The sequence below is a fragment of the Lemur catta genome, chromosome 5, assembly GCF_020740605.2.
Source record: "Lemur catta isolate mLemCat1 chromosome 5, mLemCat1.pri, whole genome shotgun sequence".
Taxonomy (NCBI): Eukaryota; Metazoa; Chordata; class Mammalia; order Primates; family Lemuridae; genus Lemur; species Lemur catta.
Genome location: NC_059132.1, coordinates 67,792,920 through 67,805,283, shown reverse-complemented (window position 1 = coordinate 67,805,283; position 12,364 = coordinate 67,792,920).

Genomic DNA, 12,364 nt, shown 5'->3' with positions numbered 1-12,364 from the left:
CTTATCATCATACAGTTGGGTCTTGAGATTTTATCTTTTTGGACAATTTTATCTTATGTTTGCAATATTTAAAACATTTTTACTTAATATATATATTGAAGTCATTGGCTACAAGCATATTATTAATATATTATTATATGTTTTCCATTTGTCACATCTTTTTCATTGTTATTATTCTCTCTCCTTTCCTTTGGATTAATTGAATATTTTTAATATTATATGTAATGTATTATAATTTATTGATTAATAATTGCACTTTTTGTTTTTATTTTTATTGGTTATTCTAAAGTTTACAGCATATAGCTTTATCATAGTCTAGTTTCAATTAGCATTATACTAAGTCATACGTAATGTAAGAACTTCACAAATTTTATAAAGTATAAACCTTATAAACTGTATGCTTCCATTTTCTCTTCCTCATTGTGCTATTTACTGTTGGATATGTTATATAAGTTATAAAACATTTAAAACTTTAGTTATCTTTACTTTCTAGAAGTTAAAAGAAAAATAACATTATTTTATACTTTCATGTTTACCATTTGTGCACTTTTCATTCCTTTTTGCAAATGCAAATTTCCATCTGGGAGTTTTTCCTTTTAATCTAAAGATCTTTGACTTTTTTTATAGCCAGTTTCTGGAAATATATTCTGTTTTATTTTATTTTTTAAGTTTTTAATTCACCTACATACCTGAAAGATATTTTTTTCTGAATTCAGAATTCTAGAGCAGTGTATTTTTTTCTCTTAGGTATTTAAATATATTGCTCTATTTATACCTTGGCTTTTTTATATTTCTGATGTCTGGCATCATTTTAATTTTTGTTACACTGTCTTTATTTTTTCCTGAATACTTTCAAAGTTTTCTTGCTTTCATTTTGTTTCAGCAGTTTTTTAATGATGTGATTTGATATATCTTCCTTGTGTTTATCTTGAAACTCTAGGATCTATAGGTTTATAATTTTCATAGAATTTGGAAAATGTTTAGCCTAGAATAAAGAGTTGTTCATTTGGTTGACCAAGCTTGGCCATTTTTCTGGCTTTTAGAGGGATCTGGAAGAGTAATTGTATGACCGTAGCAGTATGAAAAAATATGCCCCACTGAGTAGTAAATTAGCATACAAAAACACAATATAGACATTACAGAAATGACGGCAGGTAATACTGAGTTCAATAGTAAAGGTTTTGAGTTATCACTCTAGGGCCTTCTCTGACCTGGTTGTTCAAAGTAGATTTAACCCTTTGAGATGAATAAAACACTTTAAAATATTTGCACTGTTAAAAACAAAGAAAATTAGAACTTAACAAAAAAAGGATGTACTAATTCTCCCGTTGATTTAATCAAGGAATTGGTGAGCTGTTGATTTGAAAAAAAATTAAAAGCTATGACCCAATGTATCCCTGGAATCGCTGCAGTGGGTGGTAGCGTTATTCATCTTTCTTAGCATTGCAAGGGGTACAGAAACACATTTTATACTCATTCAGACTCTAAATATTATGTCATTGTGCTTTGTAAATTGTTATAAATTTATTGGTTTTTTTTTTAATCACTTGTGGATGCTCCTTCTTAACTAAGCCCGTTGGTTTTCTACACCTCACTATATTTTCCTGCACATGTTTCCTTCTGTTTTATGATGCCTTGCTCAGGCTATCCTTTTGTTTCTACTGCGATGGACTGGTCTGCTCTAAGCTGACAAATACCTCTTGAACTCAAACACTCCTTGCTATTAATAACTTTGTTGCTCCCAGAGTTGCTAGTATAAATTTCTTAATCTAGATACACAATTGTCCTACTGTGATCACTTTAATGCTTCTTCTGGGAGCAACACCAAAAACTGTATGCTAGTTTACAGGTAGCTTTAGGATTCCATTCTTAAAGAGCAGCATTTAAAAATATATATATTTCTTTGTGGTTTTGATTTGCATTTCCCTGATGATTAGAGATGTTGAGCATTTTTCCATATGTTTGCTGACCATTAGTTTGTCTTCTTTTGAAAAGTTTCTGTTCATGTCCTTTGCCCATTTTTTAATGGGGTTGTTTGACTTTTTCTTGCTGATTTTCCTGTGTTCTATATAGATTCTAGTTATCAGCCCTTTATCGGATATGTAGCATATGAATATTTTCTCCCATTCTGTAGGTTATCTGTTTGCTCTTGTGATAGTTTCCTTGGCTGTGCAGAAGCTTTTTAATTTGATCAAACCTTTTAAAAGTAGAACTACCATTTGATCCAGCAGTCCCATTACTGGGCATCTACCCAAAGGAAAAAAAAGACATTCTGTAAAAAAGACATCTGCACCTGAATGTTTATAGCAGCACAATTCTCAATTGCAAAGGTGTGGAAACAACCCAAGTGCCCATCAATACATGAGTGGATTAATAAAATGTTTATACTATGGAGTACTACTCAGCCACAAAAACAATGGTGATCTAGCACCTCGTGTATTATCCCATATAGAGCTGGAGCCCATTTTACTAAGTGAAGTATCACAAGAATGGAAAAACAAGCACCATATGTACTCACCATCAAATTAGTATTAACCAATCAACACTTATGTTCACATATAGTAGTAACATTCATCGGGTGTCGGGGAGGTGGAGTGGGGAGGGGATGGGTATATGCACACCTAATGGGTGCAGTGTACACTGTCTGGGGGATGGACACACTTGAAGCTCTGACTCAGGTAGGGCAGAGGTAATATATGTAACCTAAACATTTGTACCCCCATAATATAGTGAAATCATAGGAAGACAAATATAATGAGAGAAAAGAGAAAAAATAACACATTTCTTCTATCTCTCAAATCACTAGATGCTGCCTTTTTTTCTCTGATTACTAAGATATTAATCCAGGTATGATCCCCACCAATTACTTTGATTCCTAATAGATTTCAAGTAATATAGGGATTACTTAAATGTAGTTTGTTTGTTCATACTTATATAAGGTAGTGCTAAACACTCATTTATTTCTCATCTGCAACTGACTCCCTTCTGGCCCCCCTGCCTCTTTCATTTAGCTTCATTCTGCACTCCTAAACAATCCATTTTTTACACTATTTAAAAATGATCTTTAAGCTTGTCTTCCAAATCTCAGCACGGGAACACAATTAGTGAACCTAGAAAACATGATGATTTCCTTGGGGTAGTTTACTTTCCACTTAGAAATCAGAAATACACTTTAAAAAAAAAAAGCAAATATAATAACTATAAGTGTGATAACTAATTGGAACAACCGAATTACTAAGTTGAGTAATAAACTGATGGAGTGTAACTTCTGGCAGGGTGATTAGAACATCTTTTCTGAGTACAGCGCATCGAAGCAGAATCCTGAATAATATGCAAGACTAGACAGGTAGAATGAGAAGAGCACCCACAGCAAAGGCCTGTGCATGAAACAGATCATGAATGCCTTGTTGAGAAACAGAAATCGTGCCTTGCTCTGAGATGCAAAAACATGATAAACAAATAGATACCTATTGTGAAACATCAGTTTTGGGGAAACTGCCTTAATAATTACCTGGAGCACTTGTACATTTTGAGCATTCTGTTTTTTTCTGCACAATGCATTTTTCTATTAGGCATGAAACTTGATCTTTGTTTGCTAGAATTGAACTGAAAATAGCTGAAGCTGTGGTGTGAAAGAATTAGTGTAAGTTCGGTGCTGTAATAGATAAATCCTGACATCTCAGTGAATTAGCTCATGAACACGGAGAAGTATAGCTTAACACTGTCACACAAAGTTTATTGTGAGAGGAGTTTTGCTCAATAGAGTTATTCAGGAACCCATACTGATGGAGACTCTACCTTCTTTGACATTTGACTTATCATATAACTTTAGATAAAAAAGAAAAAAAATAGCTGTCAAATGCAGAGGAAGAGAAGTTCTTTTGGGACTTAGCCTGAAAGTAGATTTCAAAAGTCAGACACATAATCACACCTAATTGCAAGAAAGCTATGAAATGTGTACCTAAAACAATATGACAAATTGAGAGAATAGCTAGCCAGTCTCTGACCCAATACATGGTAGTGGTTCTTTTAAATGCAATTGCAATGTTTTCTGAGACCAACAGTCTTTTTCAAGATACACTGTATAAACACAAAAAATAAAATTTGCATGGTTTCTTTTAGATTTGGTACCTATTAATAAATTTTTTATTTTTTTTATTTCAGCATAATACGGGGGTACAAATGCTTAGGTTACACATATTGCCTTTGCCCTACCTGAGTCAGAGTTTCAAGCGTGTTCATCTCCCAGATGGTGTGCATTGCACCCATTAGGTGTGTATATGCCCATCCCCTCCTGCCCCCCCCATCTACCAGACACCTGATGAATGTTATTACTATATGTGCACTTAAGTGTTGATTGGTTAATACAAATTTGATGGTGAATAATTTGATGCTTGGTTTTCCATTCTTGCGATACTTCACTTAGTAGAATGGGCTCCACCTCTATCCAGGACAATACAGGAGGTGCTAGATCACCATTGTTTTTTGTGGCTGAGTAGTACTCCATGGTATACATTATACCACATTTTATTAATCCACTCATGTATTGATGGGCACTTGGGTTGTTTCCACATCTTTGCAATTGTGAATTGTGCCGCTGTAAACATTCTAGTGCAGATATCTTTTTTATAGAATGTGTTTTGTTCAGGACCTATTAATAACTGTTAATCAAAATCTATTTTAGCGCATCATGTTATGAAACATTTATTCTAAATACAATCATATTGTATATTTTTAATTATTTAATATACTCTACCTCCTTTTAGTAAAAATAAACTTGTAAACTTATGAATATGTGAGGGTATATTTTTTAGGATAAGGTAGGTTATCTTGCAATCACTGATAATCCTAAACTCTGAGGTGCTTATCACAACAAAATTTGCTTCTCAATTATGTTGTATGCCCAACTGAGGGTCATTGGAAGGGGTCTTCTCCACATAGTCACTCAGAGAGTTTGGAGAAAATAGACTTTTTTGGCTCATTTCACTTAACATAATGTCTTCTAGATTCATCCATGATGTCACAAGTGACAGAATCTCACTCTTTTTTATGGCTGAATAGTATTCCATTGTGTGTATATACCACATTTATCTCCTGATGGACACATAGGTTGATTCCATATATTGGCTATTGTGAGTAGTATTGCAATAAACATGAGAGTACAGATATCTCTTCAACATACTGATTTCATTTCCTTTGGCTGTACAGTTGATCCTCAAACAACACAGGTTTGAACTATGTAGATCTATTAATACTTATGCATGGATTGTTTTCAATAAAGTTACACCACATATGACTGCCTGGCCTGACTCCCCTGGCATCTCTTCTACATCTTCCACCTCTGCTACCCCTGAGACAATGAGACCAACCCCTCCTCTTTCTCCTCCTCCTCCTCAGCCTACTCAACATGAAGACGATGAGGATGAAGACCTCTATGATCATGCACTTCCACTTAATGAATAGTAAATATATTTTTTCTTTCTTATGATTTTCTTAACATTTTCTTTTCTCTAGCTTACTCTATTGTAAGAATACAATATATAACACATATACAAAATACATGCTAATTGACTATGTTATCAGTTAGGCCTTCCAGTCAGTTGTAGGCTATTAGTAGTTATGTTTGTTGGAGTTAAAAGTTATACACAGATTTTTAACTATGGAGGGAGTCAGTGTTCCTACCTCCCACATTGTTCAAGGGTCAACTGTATACTCAGTAGTAGAATTGCTAAATCATATAGTAATTCTAGTTAAGTGAAATAAGCCAGGTACAGAAAAACAAATACCACATGATCTCACTCATATGTTTAATCTAAAAATGTTGCCCTTGTAGAAATAGAAAGAGAATGTTGGTTACCAGAGGCTGGGATGGTTGAGAGGATTGGGTTAAGGGGCAGTGGGGAGATGTGAGTCAGAGGGTACAAAACTAGTTAGAGGAAAGAAGTTCAAGACATCTATTGTAAAGCATGGTGACTATAGTTAATGTTGATATATTCTTTAGAAATACAAAAAGAGGGAATATTAAGTGTTCTCACTAAAAAGGATAACTGAGATAATATATATGTTAATTAGCTTGATTCAACAAATGCACAATGTATATGCACTTTAAAACATCATATTGTACATGATAAATACATACAATTTTGTCTGTCAGTTTAAAAAATAAGTAAATTTAAAAAATTAAAAACTGTAAAAAAGTTAAAAAATAGCCTTCCAAGTAGAGAAGAGTAAGTTAAATATATGTAGAATACATATCACTTTTACTTATAGACTATTTTCCAGAGTAAGATATAGATCCCCTCCTAATTTCAAATTGGTCTGGAAATAATGGAAAAAGACCAATTTTAAAAAGCAAAAATACACATATTTTCAAAATCCTATTAGGAGGAAATATTAGCAAAAGTTTTGAGGACTGCTTTTTAAAGGAAACTTTAAGGAAAATGTTGGAGTTGAATTTGCATAAATAAGAACAACAATCAGCCACATCTAGGACCCACTGTCATGACCTAATCTAATCCTAATTATTTTCTAAAGGCCCCACTTCCAAATCCAATCACATTGAGGGTTAGAGTTTTAACAAGTAGTCTGAGGAAACACAAACATTCAGTCCATAAAAATTCACCCATGGTTTTGCAAAATCACATCCTTTTCACAAGCAAAATACATTCATTCTATCCCAAGAGCCCCAAAGTCTTAACTCATTTCAGTATTTAAAGTATAAAGTAAAAAGTCTAATGTAAATATCATATAAATTAAATATGGGTAAGACTCAAGGTAGGATTCATCCTGAGGCAAAATTCCTCTCTACTTGTAAATTTACGGAACAAAATAAGTTGTGTTTCCAAAATACAATGACGAAACATGCAGAAGACAGACATTCCCATTCTAGTGAGAGAAATCATGAGAAAGAAAGTGGTAACAGGATCCAAAGCAAGTCCAAAACTTGTCAAGGCAAATTCCATGGGATCTTAGGGCTCTCTGCTCTGTCTTCTGGACCACTGTGTCAGGGGTCATGCTCCCAGGCTCTGGACAGCAGCACCCTCCCTCACAACCATTAAAGCTTTCCTGAGCAGAGAGGTTGCAACCCTCAAGGCTCTGCAGGGTGGCCCTGACCCCAGGGTTTCAGATAGCTGATGTCTGGCCTATTGAAATTTAAGCAATCCTGTCCCTCCCCTTGGAAATGAAGGAAGAAGCAAGCCCTCATCTCTGAATTGGGATCATTCTTCTTTTGTCTTAAAGAATAGCTGAGGTTCATAGACTAATAGCCCTATAGCCTACTCTTCTTGTATGATCTAAGAAGTCTAACAGCCTTGCTTCATTTCATCATGCTTTCTCTGTTCTCTTTAGTTCAAACTGGCATTGTCCTTGCTGGTATAATCCATCTCTATTTCTGGCCTCTGTTGAGATGACTGACTATGTCCATGGCTCACACCCATACTAATCTGCTAATCTACCAAATGGGGGGTTAGCCATACCCTTGCTATTCTCTTTGGACCATGCTTCCTCATGGTTTGCAATATGAACAGGATGAGAATTTTCCAAATCTTGAAATTCTGGTTCCTTTTTGCTTAACAATTCCTTCTTCAATTAATTTCCCTCTTTTCACATTTTACTATAAGCAATTAGGAGGAACCAGGGCACTCCTTCAACATTTAGCTTAGAAATCTCCTTTACTCAATATCCAGTTTCATCACCCTCAAGCTCTACCCTCCACAATACACTACAATATGATCACAATTCGGCCAAATTTTTTGTCACTTTATAAGGAGGATCACCTTTCCTCCAGTTTACAATAACATGCTTCTCATTCTGTTTGAAACTTCACCAAAATGGCATTTTTAACATTTCATTCATAATTATGTGTGTATTTAATAAGACGATGGGAGTGTTCCCTATAGGTTTTCTCTTTTCTTTCTGAGTCCTCACCAGAATCACCTTTAAAAAACTTACACAGCATTCTCAGATTTTTGTAGCTCATGCTTCAAAGTTCTTTCAGCCACAACCCATTAACAAGGTGTTTCCAGGTTTTGGGGTATCTGTTACAATAACACCTCATTTCTCAATACCAATTACCTACTGCCTTAGTGTGGGCTGCTATAACAAAATACCATATCAGCTGGCTTAAACAACAGATATTTATTTCCCACAGTTCAGAGGCTGCAACGTCCGAGTTTAAGGGGCTGCCATATTTGGTGTCTGGCAAAGGCTCAATTTCCGTCCTGCAAACAGTTGCTCTATTTCCTTATACTTACAAAGCAGAGAGAGACACAGAGCGATCAAGAGACAGAAACAGAAAGTGAGAGAAAGATGAGAGAGAGAGAAAACAGAGAGGTGGAGGGAGAAAAGAGAGAAAGAGGAGAGAGAGGAGGTGGGGAAGAGAGTGCAGGCATGTACTCTGGTCTGTTTTCCTCTCCTTTAAAGGCATTAATCCCATCTTGAAGGCACCCACTCTCATGACCTTATTTAAACCTAATTACCTCCCAAAGCCCCAGTCTCCAAACATCATCACATGGAGGGGTAGGGTTTCAACTCAGGAATTTTAGTGAGATGCAAACATTCACTCTACTACAGAATGTAACACCGATAAAAAGACAGGACATCTTTAAAGTGTTAAAATAAGTTTATGCAATTTTAAGTCTCTACCCATTAAAAATATCATTCCAAACAAAAGTAAACCTAAAGCCTTTTTCAAACAAACAAAAGCTAAGAGAACTAATTGCTGAGAGTCTTGTCCTAAAAATTGGTTTTGTATTTTATTTTATTTTATTTTTTGAGACAGAGTCTCTCTCTGTTGCCTGGGCTAGAGTGTCATGGCGTCAGCCTAGCTCACAGCAACCTCAAACTCCTGGGTTTAAGCAATCTTTCTGCCTCAGCCTCCCAAGTAGCTGGGACTACAGGCATGCCCCACCATGCCCGGCCAATTTTTTTGTATATATTTTAGTTGTCCAGCTTGCTCTTGCTCAGGCTGGTCTCGAACTCCTGACCTCAAGCGATCCTCCTGCCTCAGCCTCCCAGAATGCTAGGATTACAGGCATGAGCCACCGCACCTGGCCCTAAAAATTGTTAAAAGAAGATCTTTAGGTGAAAGGAAATGGTAGCTGTTGGAAACTAAGATTCATACAAAGAAAGAAGATCTATGAAAACAGAAAATATGGGGCAAATACAAACTTCATTTTTCCTTTTTAGTTTTAAATTATAGTTGATTATTTAAAACAAAAATAATAATTTGTTCTGGGGTTTAGAACTAATATCAAAAGAATACGCATGACAAAAAAAATCATAGAAGGCTTCAAAAGCGTTTTATTTACTCAGGTTTAGAAGCTATAGCCCCCAAATCTATTGCCCTTAAATCATTGAAATCTCATTAATCAGTAATACTAGCTCTTAAAAGTTAAATTATTTGTTTATTTAGTCTACATTTTCTAACATAAATTTTTGAAAACTTAAGTTGTACCTATTTGAAACATAAGTTATTAATTATTAAGTTAAAAGGAGAAAATATATTTAATTCTGTAGTAGTTTAGTATACGCAGGAAAATGTATAAAAGGAAGATCACAGCGTAAGTCTTAATTGGAACCCCTTTCTTGCAAAACCGGTTTGAAAGACTGTTGAGAAAAGACCATGGCTAAAGGAAATTCCAGAGCTGTGGAAAGCCAGCTCCTTACCCAAGAAGTAGATGTGAAAAGAGGTTATCCAGAGATTTCCATGGGTTAGTCACAGAGGCATGCTCATTGTCATTCCATTGTGGGACAATGAAAACATGTAGACTATATAATTTTTCTTTACATGGTGCTAAGTATATTTTGTGCTCCAGCTGTGAGTATCCACGTATGCTCACTATGTTGATTCATTTGTGTTACCTGTGGGAGGAGGTGCATAGGAATAGAGATAGAAAGGTAAAAACAGAGTAATTTGGCATACGTAATTTTCTCCTCTGTTTGTTTCACCTGAACAGACTTTATTGTTTAAACTCATTTACAGGTTATAAAATTCATATTTGAGAAAATGTAACAGTAGGTAATATTTGCAAAGATTCCTAGTTGAGGGGGAAAAAATAACAAATCACATCCCTAGCAAATATGGTTAGGTATTTCATGTCTCTTAGTATCATCAGCAGTCTTGACCTGGTTTCCAGTGATGCATGAGACAGTCTTAAGAGTTATATTTAGTTAAAGAAACCAAATGTATAATTAACATGTCCGGAGGAACTGAAGTAAGTGTCAGTTTGAGCCCATTAAATGTCATCGAATCAAATCTCATGAATTAATGTTCCCAAGTGAGCATTGTTTCCTGGAGATATGTTGGCTAAGGTGATAAGTTGAGATATAGATTAATTGAAAATCAATTTTTGGAACAGATAATGGACTCTTAGGTAATATCCCACCGGCAGGTAAGTTTAAATGCTTTGGAAAATAAAGGGAAAGAAATGATAAATGCATAGTATCTTTGGCCATCATTCATTATGTAACAGTCCATAATTTCAAAATTATTACTAGGACTAATTATTTGTATTTATATTGGCAACCATATTATTTGTTTTTTGAAAACTATGCTACTAAATATTAGCTTTCTGAAGATTTATTTTGTGGTATCTCTCTGATTGCTACAATTTGTTATTTGTAGTTCTGATACTGTAATTTCAGGACTTCTATAAACTCTTGGGAGTATTCTCCCTTTAATGAGACATTTATAGCGAAGGGGTATTAAGATGAAACATTTCATTGGAAAGGTCATTAAATATCTAAATTCATAAGCAAGCCTATTTAAATGATGCTGTAATGGCATGTTCATAAGTACTAGAAAAATCCTTAAAGATGTATTATTACTGGAAGTAAAACTGCAAATATACGTTTAAAATTCGTTGTTATTCAGTGAGTTAGAATGTAGGAGATTTAAGAGAGACTGAAGGTCATTTAGTTTTGTAGTTTCCATTCCTGTTTTCACATTAGAATATTCTGGTCTCTAGAAGTTTTTCTTTAGTAAGACTCTTTCTTAAGCCAGAAATATGTATTTCAAAAGTGACAACAAAACAAATTCTTCAGATAATTCAGATAACATAATCAGTCTGTGAAAATGCACTTGAGAATTGCTGTTCAAGAATAATTTTTTCATTTTTATATGCAAGAAAGTTATATCCAAAAATAATAACACTCCAGATTAAAAATCATTTTTTTAACCTATTTAAAATTTTGTCCACTGTCTTAGTTTTTTAGGGAAGGGGGGAAAGTTGAGTATTAATTACTCCAACATGGTTGGTTGCTTATATTCAAATATTTTTTTAATTTACTATTTATTTTCTACATGAATTTGTTAATTATACCTCTTTTGATATTTTTAGTGGTTATTTAGGGCAGAAATATGCATTATTAATTGATGAAAAGATATTTGTAGTCAATATTCTACTACTTAAATTTTGCTCTTCACACCTTACCCTTTGCACTTCCTGCTTCACACTTCACATTTACCAGTTTTTTTGTTCCAACATCCCACTTCTGATATCTTTCATGAAATAATGCCACAGCAGTATGCAATAATTTGCTATATCTACTCTCACATTTACATGAAAGCATAATTCTATGCATTGTTGTCATATCTTGTATTTTTATATGCATTGTAAATCCCATTTTACAATTTTAATAATTTCATTTTCATCCATTATAGCCTAAGAGTGTCTCTCTCTCACACACACACACACAGTCCTTTATCCATACTGACTTACTTATCTTTATTGGCACTTTTCTTTACTTCCAGTGGATCCATGTTTCTGTTTGGTGTTAACATCCTTCATTCTGAAAAATATCCTTTAGTATTTCTTGTAGTTCAGGTCTTCAGGCAACCAAATCTGTCAGTTTTCATTTGTCTGAAAACGTTTTTATTTTACCGTGTTTTAAAGAATATTTTTGGTGGCTATATAACACTGTGTGGACAAAATCTAGTTTTGTTTTATTTTACTTTCATTTTTACAACCTTTTAAAATATTCTCATTTCTTCAGGCTTCGGAAAAGAAGTCTTTTTATCAAAAAGACACCTGATCTTGAATGCTTTTTGCAGCACAATTCACAATGGCAAAGATGTGGAAAGAACCCAGATGCCCATCAATTCATGAGTGGATTAATAAAATGTAGTATATGTATAGCATGGAGTATACTCAGCCATAAAAAAGGATGAATTAAGGCCTCTATTATATCTGTAGGTAGAAATTTGCATTATTGTATCCGTGTACATATTTATTTTTCCTCTGAATGTTTTCATATTTTCTTTGATTTTCTGCTGAACTTATCTGGATCTGGAAATTTATTCATTTGTATATACATTTGGGAAATTATTCTCCATTGTTTCCTCAAAAAATATTCTACTTTACTC